This window comes from Rattus norvegicus, chromosome 1 (assembly GCF_036323735.1).
Source record: "Rattus norvegicus strain BN/NHsdMcwi chromosome 1, GRCr8, whole genome shotgun sequence".
NCBI lineage: Eukaryota > Metazoa > Chordata > Mammalia > Rodentia > Muridae > Rattus > Rattus norvegicus.
Window position 1 is genome coordinate 218,343,264 of NC_086019.1, and position 20,729 is coordinate 218,363,992.

Genomic DNA, 20,729 nt, shown 5'->3' on the forward strand with positions numbered 1-20,729 from the left:
TATTGTCTGATTTGCTTCTACTCCTAACAGTCAGGAAATAGTGGTGGACAGAGAGAGACTAGGCCAGTGGTGATTTGTTTTGTTTGGGGATTTTTTGGATATGAGTGTTTTGCTGTGAGTATGTATGTGTACCACATGCATGTCTGGTAGCCACGGATAACCAGACGGTGAACCACCACGTGGGTCTGGGAACTAAACTGAAGGTTTTTTGCAAGAGCAGTAAGTGCTATTAAAGACTAAGCCATCACTCAAGCTCCTATATTTTAATTCTTCAACGTCATTCCAGGTTCATGAGCCAAGGAATGGCCTTAACAGCCCTAATACATTTCAGTGTGACTTTTGCCATTGTCCTGTCTTAGCATAGAGAAACATAACTAATGTTTCTGATTCTGGGCCTGCTTCCCTTCAAAGGAAAATGTAGGGTGGAGGATATGACTTAGGGGTAGAGGGTTTACCTACCATATTACTGCCTGGCCTCGCTTCAATCCCCAGCCCTGAGAAAGAAAATCTAGTCAAAGCTGCATTCTCAAAATTCTTAGCTGTTTGATGTATGGGTTCAAAGACCTTTCATTTAAAAGGGCACACTTGTCATTCCAGCATTCAGGAGGCTGGGGCAAATTCCCCATGTCACCCAGGAGCTTAAGTCTGGGTAACTTGGAGAAGAGTCTCAAAAGAATAAAGGTGGTGTAGGCAGTCTCGAGGAGGCAGGGCAATTACAAGCTCCAGACCAACCTGAGATACATAGATCCTATCTCAAAAGCAAAAAAGACTTTTTTCAAGCAATGACACCATTTTACTTTTTCTCTGCAAAGTCCAGGCTGGGGAAGAATAAGGTGTAGGCCTAGAGAGCACTCCAGTCAGAGAATACAGCAAAGGATCCTGGCCATGAGGAACCCTGAGCCTGTAGTATCGAGAGCCCTGGGCCACATAGCTTTAAAGAGAAAAATGTTAGGACCATTTTGACAGTTAAAAAAAGGCACTCAGAGAAACTAGATTTGTTCGGGGTCACACAGCTGATTGGTTGGTCAGTGTTGGAATTCAAAAGCTGGGTGTAGCTAACCGGAGTTTCTGACCTCTTAAGCCACCCTGTGTTTTCTCGTGTTCTCTGACTGTCACATTCTGCTGCTGAAGTGCTTGACTGTCTGCACAGGCTTATTTGGACTACCATTTCTTTTAAAGCTCTACCCCAAAGACTGGGTTTTTCAGACCTCAAGTCAGCAAAACAAGCTGTTATCAGCGATTGTTTCTGTACCAGGTTCTTGGAGAAACCACCTCATTATTATAAGATTGGATGTTAAATTGCTGTGAAGTTTTGTTACTTTGTTCTCGAGCAAGGTGAAAAGCACAGCAGTAGGTATGAGGCATTCCTGATAGTCCTATTAGATCTCAAGCACATCACAATTTAATTCCAACATTAGGGGCAATGAAACAGCCACAATGTGTAATGATCCCTCCTTGATCTAATAACGACGTGAGTTGGAATGTGGATCCTGAGGGTCAGGGTCCAACATGATTCAACACTTAGGACTCAGCAAAATTTCAAATCATTACATTCAGAGACCTTTAAAGTCCCACAAACCTAGAGAAACAGTTTCACCACAGATGGTTCACCATGCTGTCTTAGGCAAATAAGAGTGAGTTTGTCGGTTCCCATTCTGTTTGAATTCCCCAGCCTTCATTTCCACAGAGTCGAAAAGCAGCAGAGATTTCCATCCTGTGGGGAAAGAAGAGATGACAGTGAGGAGGAAGAGAGCCATTGTTCCCTACATTCGAGGAGGAACAAGGACAGAGCCTTCCAGAGCTTTCAAACTGTGGAATGTCAAGCAGTGATAACAAAAGGAACCACAGCAGTATCAGTAACCTCAAGCGAGAAAGTGTACCTAAGTGCAGCTTGCACCACAACACTGCTGAACTTCATACTCCAGTATAATGTCCCTGAGTTCTCCCATGAGGACTATGCACCGTGCAAAGGCCATGGTCCTTACTCCTGCAGTATTAACCAGATCTTGGGGGCATTTTTCTATAGCTTACTACAGAGTACTGTCTCCAACGTGATGACCTAGGTGCTTCTCCCTTGTTTATAAAAAGCAAACACATATGCACATCCAACAAACTTGTTCAACCCGTACACTTCAGGGATTTGCTCTATAGGGTCAGTAAAATAAAGTCTCAAAAAGTGGCATAGAAAATATTCAGATTTTGTTCAATATAGATGTACATTTTTTGGAACAAAATTCAGAACCACCAGGAATGGTGAACACCTGTGAATCTTTTGTGCCTTTAGGACGTGGAGATGGGAGGATAGTTCAAGGTCATTATTGGCAACATAGTGCATTTGAGGCCAGCTTGGGTCTCATGAGACCCTGTCAAAAAAAATTATGAGAGACACTTGTCCACCCTTCTTTACTCACTGGAAGCATTCTGAGCCTTGTGTCGTTTCTGAAGTTCCTATTGTAAACCATAGTCCCATTACCCTTTCAGATCTATACTGATTTGGTTCATTGTTCCTTCAGGGAAAGAGCTGAGTGGTCACATGAGAGGTCTTCAAAGGACAGAACCTAAAGAGCTCCAGGGATGTGGGGGTAGCTCTAGCATGCCAGAATGTGTACATGGCTTCGGTTTGATCTCCAGCACTGTGGTCAGTTACTTAGAATCCTCCATAAATAGCCTACAGAGGTCATGTCCTCTGAGCGTGACCAGATGATTTTAGAAGTTACTAAACACAAGTTCATTTTAGAATATGGCTAGGAACATTTTCTTTCATTCACTCAGCCTCACTCATTAAGCATTTACCCAAGCCTGATAATCTAACTGATTGGGAATACAAATAGATTAGGTAAACAGCCAATTGCATTCAAGTTTGACAGGTGGTGCAAGGCACTGTAGCCTGTCGGGAGCTGGGAGAAAAGTGGATGGAGACAAGTCAGAGAAGTCTTCGAGAACCCGAAGAGCTTGAGCTATGATTTGCAAAGCTAAGCAGACATTAGGGGAAGGGTGATGCAAGTGTGTTGCACAGACAAAAGAAGAGCAAGGTCCAGACAGGTGTCCTTGCAGTGACCGCATGTATTGCTAGTTTAAAGTCAAGGCATTCACCAGCCTTAGGGCTTTGCTCAGCTCACTAGTCCATTTCCACTCCTGAGTGCTCTTTCCTGGTAAGCTTTTTCTATAGCTATACCTTGCCTAGCTTCTGTTTGTTTTTTGAGACAGGGCCTCCCTGTGTAGCCCAGACTACATAGAGTTCTCTATGTAGTCCAGGATGGCCTCAAACCCAGAGATCCTCCTGCCTCTTCCTCGAGTGCTGGGACTAAAGGTGTTTGCCACCTCCTCACCACCACAAGTCTTCTGAGGCTAACTTAACAGTGCATGACTTTTCATTCTACCTCGTGGCAGCTGCTAGTCTTCTCACCTAATTCCTCAAGCTTAAAAAAAAAAAAAAAAAAAACACTGAGCTAGGCACTGAAGAGGGGTGTGGCCCCACCCACAGAAGACTCCAAGTGCCTTTAGAAGCCTCAGCTTTTGTTTTTAACTAGTAAGTAGGATATTGAATTTCAGGTAGAAACAATTTATGAATAAGACCAGTTAAGAGGCTGGAGAGGAAAGATGAGAAGCAGAAGAATTCTAATTGGGATGAAGAGTCTATGGGATGAAGACTAGAAGGCAGAGAGGGGAAGGTTTTGCAAGTGTCTGTCCTAGGAAACTTAGATGGAAGGTCAAGTGTCCTGGGTAGTTTTATGTCAGCTTGACACAAGCTAGAGTCATCTGAAAGGAGGGAACCTCAGCTGAGAAAATGCCTCTGTAAGACCCAGATGTAAGACATTTTTAAAATTGGTGACTAATGAGGGAGGGTGCAGCCCATTGTGGGCGGTGCTATCCTTGGGCTGGCAGTCCTAGGATCTATAAGAAAGCAGACAGATAAAGTCACAGGAGCAAGTCAGTAAAGGGCATCCCTCCGTGGTCTCTGCATCAGCTCTTGCCCCTATTTCCTGCCCTGTTTGAGTTCCTGTCTGACTTACTTCAATGATGAACAGTGATATGGAACTTTAAGCCAAATAAATAAGCTCTTTCCTCCCTAACTTGCTTTTGGTCATGGTGTTTCCTCACAGCAATTGAAACCCTAAGACAGTAATAGGAGTTTTGAAAAGAGAGAAATGGCTCAGTGGTTAAGAATAATGCTCTTATAGTCATAAAAACTGTATGGTATTGACACAGAGAAGGCAGATAGACCAGTGGAATAGAATTGAAGACCCAGAAATGAACCCACACACCTATAGCCACTTGATCTTTGATAAGGGAGCTAAAACCATCCAATGGAAGAAAGACAGCATTTTCAACAAATGGTGCTGGTTCAACTGGAGGTCAGCATGTAGAAGAATGCAAATCGATCCATTCTGATCACCATGTACTAAGCTTAAATCCAAGTGGATCAAAGACTTCCACATCAAACCAGATATACTCAAACTAATAGAAGAAAAAGTGGGGAAAAGTCACGAACACATGGGCACTGGGGAAAATTTCCTGAACACCAATGACTTATGCTCTAAGATCAAGAATCGACAAATGGAACCTCATAAAACTGCAAAGCTTCTGTAAGGCAAAGGACACTGTCATTAGGACAAAACGGCAAAAGATCTTTACCAATCCTCCATCTGACAGAGGACTAATATCCAAAATATACAAAGAACTCAAGAAGTTAGACTCCAGAGAGTCAAATCACCCTATTAAAAGTGGGGTACAGAGCTAAACAAAACATTCTCAGCTGAGGATTATTGAATGGCCAAAAAGCACCTAAAGAAATGTTCAACAACCTTAAGTCATCAGGGAAATGCAGTTCAAAACAACCCTGAGATTCCACCTCACACCAGTCAGAATGGCTAAGATAAAAAAATCAGGTCACAGCAGATGCTGGCAAGGATGTGGAGAAAGAGGAACACTCTTCCATTGTTGGTGGGATTGCAAACTGGTACAACCATTCTGGAAATCAGTCTGGAGTTTCCTCAGAAAATTGGACATTCTACACCTGAGGACCCAGCTATACCTCTCTTGGGCATATACCCAAAAGATGCTCCAACATACAATGAAGACACATGCTCCACTATGTCCATAGTAGCCTTATTTATAATAGCCAGAAGTTGGAAAGAACCCAGATGCTCAACAGAGGAATGGATTCAAAAAATGTGGTACCTCTACACAATGGAGTACTACTCAGCTATCAAAAACAATGACTTCATGAAATTCATAGGCAAATGGAATAAACGAAAATATCCTGAGTGAGGTTACTCAATCACAGAAAAACACACTTGGTATGCACTCATTGATAAGTGGATATTAGCCAAGAAGCTCTAATTACCCAAGATGCAATCTACAGACCACAGGAAGCTCAAGAAGAAGGATGACCAAAATGCAGATGCTCCCACTCCTTCTTAAAAGGGGGAAAATAGGGGTTGGGGATTTAGCTCAGCGGAAGAGCGCTTGCCTAGCGAGCGCAAGGCCCTGGGTTTGGTCCCCAGCTCCGAAAAAAAGAAAAAAAAAGGGGGGGGGATATTCATAGGAGGAGATACGGAAGCAAAGTTTAGAGCAGCAACTCAAGGAATGGTCACTCAGAGCCTGACACACATGTGGCCCACATGTGTACAGCCACCACAACTAGATAAGATTGATGAAGCTAAAAAATGCATGCAGAAAAGGACTGGTTATAGATCTTTCCTGAGAGACACATCCAGAGCATGTCCAATATAGATGTCAATGCTAGCAGCAAACCACCGAACTGAGAACAGGACCCCCTTGGGGGGTATTAGAGGAAGTATTGAAAGAGTTGAAGGAGCTTGCAACCCCATAAAGACAACAACGCCAACCAACCACAGCTTCCAGGGACTAAACCACTACCGAAAGACTATACATGGACTGACCCAGGGCTCCAACTGCATATGTAGCAGAGAATAGCCTTGTTGGGGCACCAGTGGAAGGGAAAACCCTTGGTCTTGTCAAGTTTGTACCCCCAGTGCAGGGGAATATGGGGGAGGACAATAAGGCGGATGTATAGGGGGAATACCTGTATGGGGGAGGGGGAGGGGAGGGGAGGGAATGGGGGCTTATGGACAGGAAACTCGGAAGGGGAATAACCTTTGAAATGTAAGTAAAGAAATAAATTTTAAAAAAAAGAAAAAAAAAAGAGGGCCAGAATTCTATTCCTAGCTTATACCTGCCTAGAACTACATACACCTCAGTACATCTGATGTCCTTTGGCTTTTGTAGGAACCTGCCCTCACATGAATGCTTCCACACACAATTACAAACATGCATACATAACTAAAGTAAAACAATTTGGGAGATTGTAACACACACTTAATCTTAACATTATGAAAGCAGAGATGATCAGAGTTCAAGGTCATTCATCCTTAGCTAGTGAGTTCAAAGCCAGCCTGGTTTATATAGTTCTGGAATTTCAAAAAAATAAATAAAGAAGGAAGGCAGGAAGGAAAACCTTTGAGAGAAAGCCAATTCATTTTTAGGTTTGCTTTGTTGTAGGTACCTGTGGTGATATCAAAAACAAAACAAAACTTTTTTTGTTTTTTTGTTTTTTGTTTTTTTGAGATAAGATCTACAATTGCCCAGGCTGCCTTCGAATTCACAATATTGCCAGTGATGACCTTGAACTCCTGATCTTCCCTCCTCCACCTTCCAAATCCTGGTATTATAGGCATGTACCCTGGTGACCTGCTTTGAGAAACAATTTTAAACACGGTTCTTCTATGTAGTCTGAGATCTAAGACCGAGGGAAACCACAGATCATTTGGCCAACTCTAAGGACAAGCAAGAGTATATACATGCAAATACACACATACATACATACATACATACATACATACATACATACACACACATGTAACCTGCAGAGATTCCGATTCAACTGAGGAACTGAGGTTAGGCTAGTATATATGTAACAATTGTACTATATAATCTATATAATCTTAAATATGACTATGAAGGAACGGACTCACCCTGAATCCCAGGCAAGCATCTGGTCAGGCTAGGATTTAAGTCACCCTTTGTCATGTATACACTAAGTCTACACAGCAGGTAGTGGCTCTTCATTGCTGCACACCTAATTCCCATATATATGCCTGGTGACTTAAAGCACGGCCTGTCTATGCTCAGTCCCGGAGGTGAGGAGTCCACACGGCTGCCTTCTTTGTTCAGGGTCTCATGAGAAGAAAAGATTTGGTTGAGTTCTTACTAGGCATATTAGGGATGTCTCCTTTCAAATGTATCCTTGCTGGCATCCTTTAGCTTCTTTTGTGGTAAAGGGTCAGTTTCCTTGTTAACTGTCATGGAGGAGGTACTCTCATCCCAGGGGCTACAGGCAGCCCTTATCACATGGTCTCCAGCCTCAAGCCCAGAGAGCTTCTTAGGTTTAACGAGTTTCTTCCACAAGCAGCTGGAGGAGCCCATGCTGGCCAGACATTCTGTTGCTGAGACAAATACCAGAAAGAAACAGTTAAGGGGAAGAAGGGTTTATTGTAGTTCATGGCTTCAGTCATGTACTATATATATATATATATATATAGTGGAACAAGGTCACCAGGAAGTGTAGAGGAGTGACAGGAAGGACCAGGGTTAAGAAATGCCTTTTTATCCCCTTCCCTGTGTGATGCCCTTCTTCCAAAGGCACAACTTCCACAATTTACCACCACCTAATTACCTGTTTAAATTTGGAATCTTTAAATTGTTTAAAGCAGTGATTAGGTCACCGCCCTGGTGATGTCCTGTGATGTCCTGTGGAAGTAAGCTCACGACTCACTCAGAAGTGCACTTACCCTGTGGGGTCTTTCAATAGACTCAAGCTGAACAGCAAGATTAACCAAACCTGTTTCTCTCTGATCCCGGCGGTGGGTCTCTCCCTTTCTGCCCTTCTCTGTCCTCTGTTCTCTGCTTTCAAGGCTCTGCTCCTCTCTACCTCTACCCCTTATCTGGGAAAAAAAATTCTCCATGACTAATAAATAATGGAACATTTTAGAGTCAGATGTGCTGTTTAGGATAACCTAACCATAAAAGGGAAATCCTATCATATTAATGGTCCTATTGACTATGTGGTTTTCTTTCCTGGGGGTGGTATCTGGAGGGTTGGGAAGGTGGTCATTATTTTAGGATTTTTCCTACTACAACTATGTAGAGAAAGCAAAATGATGATGTTTAAACAAGACTTCTGGGTCTGCAAAACCCTTGCCTGCATCTAGTTGAGGCGTGGCAGCTCTATACTGGATGGGGCAAAAAAAGGAAAGGAAAGGAAAGGAAAGAAAAGGAAAGGAAAGGAAAGGAAAATAAAGGAAAGGAAAGGAAAGGGAAGGAAAAGAAAGGAAAGAAAGGACACGACTCTTTCTAGATATAGTGAGGGAGAAAGTTTATTATAGATAAAAGGGAGGCATAGCTAGAAGCAGACATCTGGGAGAATCCCAGAGTGGATATGACTCTGAGCCTTGTGAGGAGAGGGGAGAGGAGTGGGGCATTGGTGGTGGTATGCAAGCCTGGGGAATCTGGTAACAGGCAGGGACAGAGAGATGCTTTGAAAACTTGGAGGCCAGTGTCTACTTTGATATGTGAAATCTATCTCATTTTGTCCCAGGTTTGAGACCTAATATGGACCTGGGATGTACTTTTCCCTCAGTCTCTTGAAAGAGGCGATCTGGAATCACTCCCTACTTACTGTAAGTCCTAAACCAAGGTCATCTGTTCACTTCACTTTACAATAAGCTCATGGTCTCCCTTCTTAGGAATCAACTTATTATGAAAAACTGGATTATTCTTGATAGCTGTAGGGAACTTAAGACACTTTCAAATTAAATGCATGTGAGGAATGTCCAGTTGTGAAATGGAAGACAGGTGGGAGAGAGCCAGTGTGTTAGGGATATCATTAATCCAGAGCTGACTTCCTCCAGTTTGAAAGGTCCTGTAACTACTATTGTGGTGACATGGAAAGTCTACATCATGTGAAGAGTTTGCAAATGGCTAAGTGTGTGTGTGTGTGTGTGTGTGTGTGTGTGTGTGTAACTAGCTTCTGTTAAGCATGTATTTGTAACGACTACGAATTACAATCTCAAAAATTCATGAATCAGACTGTGTCTGTAGCTCAGTGTCAGTGCACCGCCTAGTGTATATGAGGCCCTAGGCAATACTCATTACTTTAAAATACTTTTTGAGTTTAATTTTTTTTTAAATTAAGTATTTTTAACGGAGTGAAACAAATTGCTGGACAATAAGAGACATCACTTGAGAAGTAATGGGTTGGTTCTAGGTAGTAAATAAGGTCCTAAATAAAGATAAATACATTAGTAAAGGAAACTTTATTACTTTTGTTACATTCTTGGCTAAATTTACTTAACTTAGTAGCACAAAAATGTATTTCCTCATTATAATTACACAGGTTAAAAAACCTTCATAAGCACAGCCGAAATAGCTCAGTTGGGAGAGCGTTAGACTGAAGATCTAAAGGTCCCTGGTTCGATCCCGGGTTTCGGCAGTGGTTTTGTAAGCAGTGCAACCACGTGTATGTAATTGAATTTCCTTTGTGAACTCCACCCGTAGTGGAACTTAACACTTAGGAACTTATTCCTTTCCCTCACTCTATACATCTGTGTCCTTTATGTTACTTCCCCTCTGAGGTCATCATGTGTCTCCGTTTTATTTTTGTATAGTACAGAGTTAGTGTGCCTCGATTTGCATTCAACGGAGCTCAGCTCTCTTCTTGATTACCTCACCCTTCTTTCGGGCTTCCTATATGTTGCCTGCCAGCTAATAACTTTGGAGCTCCGGCTCAGGTTGGTCACAGGGTGTGGCTGAGCTGGGTCCTACAGCCGGATGGTTCAGAAGCCCAGGTCACAGTCTGGCTCCTTTTGGCGCAGAGGCTTTGTCCGTCTGAGCTAACAATAACCAGGACCGGCAGACAGGTCGTGGGTGCAGGCAAGGAAGGAGGCCTTTTCTGGTTTAGAAAAGACACTAGCGTTATCATTCCAAATGCAGCACTCGCGATTAAATGTGGATTTCAGCGACGTCCCAAATTTTGCGAGGAACATGTAAAGCAGGTATCATTGTTTCCGTAGAATTCGGCTGTAACTCGGTGCCCTGTATTCTAGTTTACCACATTGAAAACCACTATTACACAGCCTCCTGTTCATTCACCTTGTGTCCCAGCAAATATACCCGACTCCAAGAACTCAAGATAAACTGAACTTAAGATGGCCACAGTTCTACTGTACTGTGGTATTAAACAAATATTCTGAAGGCATTGGATTGGATTTTAATACAAAACAATAAACAAACCCAAAACGTGCTAGAGTGATGTGTCAAACAATGAAGCAATGCTCAGTGGAGTAAGCAGAGCCTCCCATGCAGCCTGGTGCCAGGTAGAAACGTGGTCAGAGAAGAGCGAGATCCAAATCGCACAATCTAAGGACACACATTGTGCTAAAACAAACCCCGAAGCTTTCAGCAAACCGACTCTTAAACTTCCCAACCTGTTGGTCTGCCAAGCGGCTATATGATAAGACGCTTTATTCACCAAATCATTCGGTTCTTGGATGGAAAGATGAGTTTTGGTCAGAGACTCTTGAAACTCAAATGATGACCAGAACAAATCAAAATGGCCATCCAATAAACTGACCAGTTCAAACTTTGGATGATGGATGTCACATGAGTCATGAGTAATTTTGTGTCAAGTTGGCTGTGTGATACTGGTTGGTTATTTGGTTAAACACCAGCCTACATGTTAATGTGGAGTGTGTGTGTGTGTGTGTGTGTGTGTGTGTGTGTGTCTGTGTGTGCTTTTCAAATATATAACCAGGGTCAGCAAAATGGCTCAGTGGGTAATAATAAATCAGCCAAGCCTGATGATCTGGATTTATTTCCCAGGTTCTACTTGGTGGAAGGAGAAAACTGTCCTCTGACCTTCACAGAGGCACTGTGGTATGTGTGCACCGCCCCCCCCCCCCCATACATGCATACATAAATGTAACCTAAACAAGTACAAATTATAAATAATATTCAAATCAGCCCACTTCCAGCAAGGCCAATTATTCTCCATATGTCGTTTGCTCCATGCAATCATTTGAAACCCTTAAGAGCAAAGATGACGTTCTAATGAGAAAGGAATTCTAAAAACTTGGGTTCAGGAATCCCTGCGTGTGTGTCTGGTGGACTGGCCTGCCCCTGTATTTGGAATTGGGCCTGCTTCATTACACCCAAGGACTTGCATCTATTTACACCCTCAGCCTGTCCTCCAGGGTTTTCCTTTTTTAAAAAAATTTTTTTGAGGATATCATATATGCACGCAATGAAATATGATCATATCCATCCCCGTTTCCCTCTCTGACTCTACTCATATCCCTCCAACACATCCCCACCCAAGTTTCCACGCCCCCGCGCACCCCAGTGAGTGCAGTGGATTATGTGCATGGGTGTGTAGTGCCATGCACTAGGGCTTGGGAAACTTCCCAGTGACCACCTCTCTAGGGAAGTTTGATTTTCCCTCCTCCAGCCAGTATCCAACGCTGATAATTTCGGTGTGCTGTGGGGCCTGAAGATCACCTACCTGTCCAGCATGAGATTTTAGGCTGGCTTGATTTTGAGCAGGCCTCGCGTAGGTAACCACCGAGGCAGTGAGCTCATGAACTTGATAGCCAGGTCATGTTCAAAGGATAGCATTCGGCAGCAAGGATAGCATTCGGCAGCAAGCCTCATCTTTCAACTCTTACGTTCTTTCTGTCTTCTCTTCTGCAGCGTTCTCTAAGTGTAAGTGGTGGTGGGGTTGATGTAGACGGTCTGTTTAGCTGAGTAGTCTCCTACTCGCAGCCCTGTGGTCAGTTATGCATCTCTCCGGAAACGGCTCTAATCAGGCCTAGGTCTGTCAGTGCCAGCTGCTATCCGGACTGAGGAAATTTGGGACCCTACTGGTTTTGAACTTAAAACTACCACAGCTGTTTGAACTAAACTCTTTTTTTCTCTCCATCTTTATTAAATGGGGTATTTCTTATTAACATTTCAATTGTTATTATCTTTCCTGGTTTCCGGGCCAACATCCCCCTAACCCCTCCTCATCCTCCCCCCATTACCGCCCTCCTCCCAACAATCCCGTTCACTGGGGGTTCAGTCTTGGCAGGACCAAGGGCTTCCCCTTCCACTGGTGCTCTTACTAGGTTATTCATTGCTACCTATGCAGTTGGAGCCCAGGATCAGTCCATGTATTGTTTTTGGGTAGTGGCTTAGTCCCTGGAAGCTCTGATTGGTTGGCATTGTTGTTCATATGGGATCTCAAGCCCCTTCAAGCTCTTTCAGTCCTTTCTCTGGTTCCTTCAACGGGGATCCCGTTCTCAGTTCAGTGGTTTGCTGCTGGCATTCGCCTATGTATTTGCTGTATTCTGGCTGTGTCTCTCAGGAGCGATCTACATCCGGTTCCTGTCAGCCTGCACTTCTTTGCTTCATCCATCTTATCTAGTTTGGTGTCTGTATATGTATGGGACGCAGGTGGGGCAGGCTCTGAATGGGCATCCCTTCAGTCCCTTGAACTAAATCCTTTTTTTTTTCTTTTTTCTTTTTTTCGGAGCTGGGGACCGAACCCAGGGCCTTGTGTTAAACTAAATTCTTAAACTATCTCTGTTTCCAAATCTATTTACATCTTTGGTCTAACCGTATTCAGTCAGTTCTCTTTCTCTGAAACAACCTGACAGCTTGCTTCAGCATCTCTTGCTGAATACACAGGTTCAGGGAAAGGTTGGGACCTTTCAATAAAATGGAGTAATTCATACCTAGGGAATGTTGCACGTTTGCCCTGTCCATGTTTCAGCCAGAGGTGGAGGGAGGAAACCCGCGAGAATCACATGTGGCCCAAACAAGAAGGGCATAGAAGACAGCTGAAAGACCTCGCTCAACTAGCAAGGCATAGTTCAGATACCTTCATCCACCCACTCTGCACCATGACGCTTTGCCAGCTGTCACAGGGAGCACCCCAGGGAAGGTGGCACTTCAACTACATTCTCTAGTGTGTAATAGGGAGGAGACCATGTCGCGCCCAAACATGCTGCTTTGGCATAAAGGTTATTTTGAGTCACAGGAAATTAAGTAACCAACACAACGGAAAAGTTTTCTACCTTTTCTTCTAATTGAATGCAAGCAGGACATACATTGCCAAATCTCGAAGGACAAAGGTTGAACAACTAAAGATAAGCCCTTATTGGCTTGTAGATTGCACCAGAGGAATCTACTCAACAGACTTCCTTAGCTACCTTTATCTACGGTTAATTTCTTATGTATCTACTTTCCCATTATGTGCTCTTCTGGAGACACGAAGTCCTTTCCCTTCATCTTGTCACTCATCCTAAAATATTTATTATTATTATTATTATTATTATTATTATTATTTTATTTTTATTTCTTGGAACTTTGGGCTGTTTCTTGAAAAATCACCTACTCCCTGGGTATTACTCCTGTGTCTCTGTGAATGTACGTGTTAATGCACTTGCTTGTTTTCTCTTGCTTTTTCCTTTTGTTATAATAACGTCATCTGAGAACGCAGCAAAACAGGGATTGTTTTTCCACCTTCCCAGATGTTTGGGAATAAGGAAAGAACAGAAAGGGAGGTCACATTCTATTTGGTAAGAGAAGAGCACCCACCAGCAAAGGCCCAGCGGACTGAACGACTGTAGCAAGATATTCTATAAAAATAAAATGCTGGGTTATCAGAGAGGAGGGGGTAGGTGCATCGAGCCCTCGGCGTTGGAGCTGCGCGTGCGCAAAGCCTCCAGGCGCGGCAGGTAGTCTGGGTGGGGGTGTGGGGGTATGCAGCTCGGACTTCTGGTATGTTAGGTCGTCTCTTTTCGGCTGTTGTGCTACATACTTGTATTTTTTTGAGCTGGGCACCCAGGATAGGTAGGAGGAATCGAAAATTGTTGAAAGAAAGGGCGTCCTGATGGCATAACCCCTGGTTTCAGTTTGGGTTTAGGGAAAGAAATGTGTAGTGTGGCAATTGTTAGCAAATGGCTTCTGCTCAGTTCATGCACTTTTGCAGAACTCGGGGTTCACAGTTAAGGGAACAAACTCCTAAGTGAAAGGCATGTTTGAAGAAGTCTGTATCCAGTTGATAGGCAAACGCACCACTCTGTAATCCACTTTGTTTTCTTTTCACTTTCACGTGATCTCTGCCCAGAAATTATATGAGACGCAAAGAGTCTAGTAATCCTCTAACATTAATAGGTGCTCAGAAAAAGCCGTAGGACTCTTCACGTACAGAACTGAGACTGTCGCTCACGAGCCCGGATAGCTCAGTCGGTAGAGCATCAGACTTTTAATCTGAGGGTCCAGGGTTCAAGTCCCTGTTCGGGCGCTGCTGTTTTGTTTTAGAAAGTAATCAGGACAATTAGGTTAAGGTTGCTAGACACGTCTGGTTAAAGAAAAAAAAAAAAAAAAAAAAAAAAAAAAAAAAAAAAAAAGTTAAAAATCTGGCGAGCACAACACAAGCTCGTTTCTTCTTAAGAAGGAGCTCGAAAGTTCGGGAGACACGCCAGCAACCGCTTTGCCTCGGCCTCGTGCGCTGCTGGCTCTCGGTTTCCCTATACTGTCCCACCCGGTTCTCAGGAAAAGATGCTTCCCTGGGAACTGAAACCCCACACAGAACAGCTTGCTTCTTCACTCCAGGTCCGATTTCTCCTGCTCTGAAATGTGCTCCGGGAGATGCTGAAGTCGAGGTAGAGATGTCTGTTAGTGGGAGAAAGGGGCACGACATAGGGGCGTGCATTCAAGGGGCTGAGACAAATTTAAAAATGTCAGTGCACATCCACGTCAAACCCATACACTCTCATCCATATTCTTGCAGGATTTTAAGAACTTGGCTCGTAAATACAAAAAGTTCGCAAGCCCCGTGGTGAAATAGTTTTCCCCGGGAGAAAACGCCGCTTGTTTAAAACAGATTGAGTTTTCCTTGGTTCAGGCGAGCCACAGAATGAAGCTGGCCCTCCGTATTTGATGGGGATGCGTAGGGAATGAGACAGGCGCCCTCTAGGGGCGACAAAGATGGAGGTGGCGTTTGAGGCCGGGTCTTCTCCCTGCTCACAAGGACGCTTCACGTAGGGTCCGTAACGATCCCACAGTGACCTCCTCTTCCTCACTAACAGCAGCTTCCTCAGAGGTAAAGGAATAACTATCTTGGCTTCCTGTGATGACCAAACGAGACCAGAATTCTCTCACATTCTTAGTAAAGTCCACAGGAAAGCAGGTGTGTGTGGTAATTATTAAGAGATTTTACTCTAGTGATGAAATCAAGTCTCAAATCAAATCAAAACAAAAATATATGCGGAAACAGGCAAGGAGCCGTTTCAAAGAAACACATACACTCAAAATCACAGGCCTAAGGCCCCGCGACTTGGTTGGTTGGTATTTGTTAAAGGAACAGCTCTGGTCACTCAGCCAAAGAAAAGGGGACAGGAGGGTGAGATTGGGCTCTTCGAAAATCACCATCATCTGGATTCTGGGCGAAGGGACATTTATTGTCTTCAGTTCTGTAGCCACCGAGGCGCCCACTAAATTGTAAAAGATAGTTAGTTCTACATCCATGGTCACACAGATAGCCCTGGTTAAAGTCAGTAGGTTTCAAAACCCGCAACCAAACCGAAACACAGAACAACAAATTCAGAATACGTGAATGTGGGAGAGAGGTTAGTGGGATGGGAGGGAGACTAGAGAGGCTAAGGGGGTTCAAACAATCAGAATGCAGCTCACATATATGTGAAATTCAAACATATCTAACAAAAAAGTTCTACAAAGTCATTATTATCGCTCTTCGCGGGCCGGTGCAGAGCACTGCTTCCACTTTACCCTCCTGCTGCGTCCTTTCAGTTATAGTTTGCCTGCTGAAAGGCGACAGACCAAACATTGAAGTCTGTCCCGACCCTGACCTTTCAGGCTTCGGGCAGATCTGGGTGATTGAGGGCAAATTACGTCGACCTTCCAGCAGATGTGAGGGATGAATGGGACGGGGGACCCTAGATAAGAGTAGAGAAAGCGTAGAAACGAAAGGAAGGTAACTGGGGACGCGGCAGGAAACATCTTGACACGACAGGAATTAATTTTGTTACTGCTCTTCAAATTGCAGAACTAAAGGCAATACACTTCTAAAAGTGAAATTAAAAATTCAAAAATTGAAAGTGAGGTGACCTGAACTTATTTATTTTTTTTTACCTTAAATTTCCTTTGAAGCGGGGAGAAAGGACCACCATCTTCGCTGAAATAGCTCAGTTGGGAGAGCGTTAGACTGAAGATCTAAAGGTCCCTGGTTCGATCCCGGGTTTCAGCAAGTCTCTGTTTTGTGGGTATTTCTGTCTCTTGGAATTTGACATTCCTTTCCCAACTCCAGTACAATAGCCATCCTTGCGAAGACACAAAGATCGTCTTTGGAAATGTGAGGCAAAACACAAGCAAAGGATTTTGCTGCTTTTGCTTCTTTTTAGTTACTATATATATATATATATATATATATATATATATATATATATATAGTTACCAGATATATTACTAGCTGTGATATATGGCTCAAAAATCTTATATGGTGAAAGCTGACTTCGACAGAGTATTGGCCCCGGGAAAGTGGGAGCAGTCAAGGTGTATCTCCCGTCCTCATATTGTTCCAATGGCAAACGAAAAATCGTTTGCATGAAAGTTCACCACGGCGAACCAATGAGTTTATTAAGGTTGTTTAGGACGGACGAGGAGCATGGGTGACCCCCAAAGCAGCCGCATTGTTTGAAACCCAGCCTGGTTCCTAAATGGCCCTGCTTCCTCAATGGCCCTGTTCCTCTAGTCTCCTTCAGCTGTATACTCCAGCTTCTCTCTGAGGACATGCACAGAGTTGTATATGAACGATCGGGTAGGGTGATTGGAAATTCAAAGATACCTTGACCCTCTCCGGCCCCGTTTTTTAGGAGAACATCAACAGTCAACAAGCCCAGATGTGATGAGGTACAGTTGAACTCACGAAGATGGTGGCAGCTTATCTCGGAAGATATGCCCATACGACACATGCCTGCTGCACCAGCTGGCGTCTTGGGTCTTTCTCCAATCGCCACCCTATACTGTCCCTTTGCTAAGCCTGAAAGTTTCAATGGCGGGCTTGAAGATAGTCCCGTAAATGTCTACACAGCCAAGTCGGGGCCCATCAGAGGCGCACAGGGAATCTGGTCGTGCTCCTAGCTGGAGACTAAACATTCTGTGTCTTCATTTGAAATACAGTTTTAGTAACCTGGTTTCCAAGCCTCGCCTTTAATAAGCGGCATCAGAACCCATTCTTTGTGATGGCAGGTGTGTCGTGATTTTTGGTTGTATAAATATCGATGTTTTGAATACAAAAATCGCACACAGCAACATGTAACAAAGACTTTGCAAGCAAAGTGCAGCCTTATGAGGTGTGTTCTCATTTTTGTAAACTCTTTTCCACGTAAGGGTAAGGCAAACACCTGGGTCTTACTGAAGATAGTCTTTCATTTGTTCGGTCCTGCCGATTTATAGGAACCTAAAACAACTTCCGCCCGAACAGGGACTTGAACCCTGGACCCTCAGATTAAAAGTCTGATGCTCTACCGACTGAGCTATCCGGGCTCTTGAGGATTGCTTTCTTCCTAGTCTATCCACAGTTAAAAGTAGGCCTAGAGTCTTAAATTCTTTCCAAGTACTTGAAAACCTTTAGTCTTTTGCTAAAAAATCGTGATAAGTAGGCTTGTGAGGAAATCAAGTATGTTTTTCTCCCTCTCTCTCATCACATGTAGCCTATAAGGACTAAAATTATTGGAGGTTCCTATTTTGTGTATTTCACGAGAGGAACCTATATTTTGGACCCCTGTCAGGCCTCCCGAGCTGGTGGAGATATTTCTGATTACAGGTTTGGTTTTTTTGTTTGTTTGTTTGCTTCGTTGTTGTTGTTGTTTTGTTTGTTTTGTTTTTTTCGTTCTAGAGCGCCTTGTGGATGCATCGTTTGGGTTTAGGTTTGCATCCGACATTTCTTGAGCGTACGCTGAGTTCCAGGATCTCGGCAAGTTCGTGAGGCTGCCAAGACCCAGGCTTGGTCCTGTGTAGGGTAGAACCGACCTCATTCCTAAGCCCCCAGTAGCTCTCTGAGGGACATTTGCTCCTATTGGATAACCACAAACGAGTTAGGTACTTCTTACAAGGAATTTATGGGACCCTAAACATCTGTTGTCGAGTCGAAGTTCCATTGAGCATGCTAACACCATGACTCCTGGAGAGGGGCTACCTGGCAAGGCGGTCAGCCTCAGGGGATTACAAGCCTCGGGAGTGTTGCCCTGCGAACCTCTGGACAAACCTCCACCTCCTGCTGGAGAGCTTGATTCACAAAGGACGAGGAGTCAGTGCTGGGAGAAGCAGAGCAGGGCTGTCTCTAGCGCCGACCAGTGTTAGGCTCCAGAGCACAGAGGTCATGTGGCTCTTTCGGTGTCATCAAGGGTTACGCGTGTGGCACACCCCTGTTACCCGTAGAGATGTAACCTGAGCTGCGTTCCATTTAGCCGCTCCCCATCCCACTTTGAATGCCCCGTGGTTTGTCCAAGTCTGGTTTGATCCCAACAGATGGTCCGCAGACAAATACATCCTGAGTCTGTCTTCCGTCCCAGCATGGTTCTGCTCTGAGGACAGTAACTACTGTTCTAATAGTGTGACTAACTGAGGGGCTGTCCTTGAACGAAGGTAGGGAGGAGAGACTTCAGTGGAGAAGCGGCAATATTGGCCCCCGAAAGTAAATGTCCAGATGATTGAGCCTCCTTATTTATTTTTCTGCTGTTTCTCTGTCACACCTTGTAGTTGAAGACCTTGCTTTTTATTTTTTCCTTCTTAAATATTTTACTTATAAATTTTAATTTTTAAATTCCCCGCATCCCAGTATTCTAGCTATCAGAAAGATACTCGGTATATGGCTGGGTCTGGAGCGGTAAGCTGTTGTGCAATATTTCTTTACCTCGTGTCTTCATCTCTTTGCCTCGGTCCCAACGTCATAGGTACTGGAGGGGAGAAAAGGAAAAAGCAGATTTACCAGAAGTGGGGTTCGAACCCACGCGGATATAAATCCATTGGATCTTAAGTCCAACGCCTTAACCACTCGGCCATTCTGGTACTTGAAGGGACTAGATTTTATTTATCAGCAACTGGAGCAATACTGAGAGATTCAAAAGTTTCCAAAGAACCGTAAAATTCATTTTTTACTCATATAAGATAAAAGAATGAAGAAATAAAGCAACAGGGGAGGAAGATTAGTAACCCTGGTCACGCCTAGATCGTTACTTCATTTCCGCATACAATAGCAATGTGATTGACGCTGGAAAGTGATTGAGAAAACACGCCGGTGGTAGCAGCAAGATCCCTGATATTTCCAAAGGGACGGGCACAGGAAACGACAGCGATAACTTCTCTTTTTCATTCTAATGGGTACGCCTAGGAGGGCGTTTTAATAGCCATGGACTTTGGCTCACTTTTTGTTTTTCCTCACTTTGGTATTTCGTTCCTCTGTTACAACTCTCTTATTAAAATAAAAGCGACTCTGGTGGGACTCGAACCCACAACCTTTGAATGCCTTCATTTATCTAGAAGTCCAATGCGCTATCCATTGCGCCACAGAGCCAGGTGTGTCTTTCTTCCCGAACTGTCTACATCAGATCAGGAGCGTCGATTCGAGGGGTGGAGTTCTCTTCCTCCATTAACAGTGGAGAGTGCAGCAGTGAGCGAGCAGAGCGGCGGCGCTAGAAAACCCCAGATCCTGCTGGAAGTTCCCCGCTCAGGGAACAAAAACATGTTGGTCCCAAGTTCCGCTGTCACCATAGCCCCACATGTAGTTAGTTGATCTGGCACCCGCTGCACCCGCCCGGTTCCATAGTGTAGCGGTTATCACGTCTGCTTTACACGCAGAAGGTCCTGGGTTCGAGCCCCAGTGGAACCACGTGGTGTGCTAGTTACTTTTTCTCAGGTACTTATTTAAGCCAGCCTGGGTTTTTGAATTTTGCTTATAAACGCATCTTAATGGTACTTTGGAGCCTCTTTTTGAAACCACCGTCACCCGTTTTTTTTTGTCCGGTGTTGAAAAATATGGGTTTATTTTGAAACATTTTCTTTAAGAAAAGATTACAAATTTTTAGTCGTTATCAGGTTCTTTTTATCAAAACATTCTGTTTTCATTACCCAATCTGAGAGCCACAGTGCAGCACGTGGTTCCATAGTGTAGCGGTTATCACGTCTGCTTTACACGCAGAAGGTCCTGGGTTCGAGCCCCAGTGGAACCATTGGAGATTTTTCTTTGTTATTAAGGCTATTTCAGTTTAATTTTTTTTCTTCCCGAGAATCTGGGTTTTGTGCGCCAGCTGTTGGGTTCGGTTATCTATGGCCGGTCCGCTGGCGTTCTTGGTAGGTTTCCTCCAGCACCCGGAGCCGGTGAGACTGCCCCCTCGTGGCTTCTTCTGGGACGTGCTGGTGAGGGGATTGCGTCTCCTGGAGCCTCTGTGCCTGCGTGGCTTTCAAATAGTAGGCTTTAGGTGTCTGACTCGTCTTGGGCCACTTTTAAAGGTTGCTTCCATTGCGAGATGGAGCACGCCTACAACCGCTGCTTTTAAATAATAAAAACGTTGCTACTAAAAGTGCTGATTAATTACATGCCTACTGGCTTCATATTGATCTTAGTAATATAAAAGTACGTATTG

General features: G+C 44.0%; 8 non-coding genes across 8 annotated transcripts; 5 read left to right on the forward strand and 3 right to left on the reverse strand.

Annotated features, from left to right (window-relative positions):
• Positions 1 to 9,441: 9,441 nt before the first annotated feature.
• Positions 9,442 to 9,514, forward strand: Trnaf-gaa1 (transfer RNA phenylalanine (anticodon GAA) 1). Its single transcript has one exon. It is a non-coding gene; the product is annotated as a tRNA-Phe (tRNA).
• A 4,781-nt stretch (positions 9,515 to 14,295) lies between these two features.
• On the forward strand, positions 14,296 to 14,368 carry Trnak-uuu1 (transfer RNA lysine (anticodon UUU) 1). Its single transcript has one exon. It is a non-coding gene; the product is annotated as a tRNA-Lys (tRNA).
• A 1,892-nt stretch (positions 14,369 to 16,260) lies between these two features.
• Positions 16,261 to 16,333, forward strand: Trnaf-gaa2 (transfer RNA phenylalanine (anticodon GAA) 2). The gene has a single exon. It is a non-coding gene; the product is annotated as a tRNA-Phe (tRNA).
• A 1,225-nt stretch (positions 16,334 to 17,558) lies between these two features.
• Positions 17,559 to 17,631, reverse strand: Trnak-uuu2 (transfer RNA lysine (anticodon UUU) 2). The gene has a single exon. It is a non-coding gene; the product is annotated as a tRNA-Lys (tRNA).
• Positions 17,632 to 19,072: 1,441 nt separating this feature from the next.
• On the reverse strand, positions 19,073 to 19,155 carry Trnal-uaa2 (transfer RNA leucine (anticodon UAA) 2). Its single transcript has one exon. It is a non-coding gene; the product is annotated as a tRNA-Leu (tRNA).
• Positions 19,156 to 19,574: 419 nt separating this feature from the next.
• Positions 19,575 to 19,660, reverse strand: Trnar-ucu1 (transfer RNA arginine (anticodon UCU) 1). Its single transcript is given in 2 exon segments — positions 19,575 to 19,610; positions 19,624 to 19,660. It is a non-coding gene; the product is annotated as a tRNA-Arg (tRNA).
• A 242-nt stretch (positions 19,661 to 19,902) lies between these two features.
• Trnav-uac1 (transfer RNA valine (anticodon UAC) 1) lies at positions 19,903 to 19,975 on the forward strand. The gene has a single exon. It is a non-coding gene; the product is annotated as a tRNA-Val (tRNA).
• Positions 19,976 to 20,242: 267 nt separating this feature from the next.
• Positions 20,243 to 20,315, forward strand: Trnav-uac2 (transfer RNA valine (anticodon UAC) 2). The gene has a single exon. It is a non-coding gene; the product is annotated as a tRNA-Val (tRNA).
• The last annotated feature ends 414 nt before the right edge of the window (positions 20,316 to 20,729 follow it).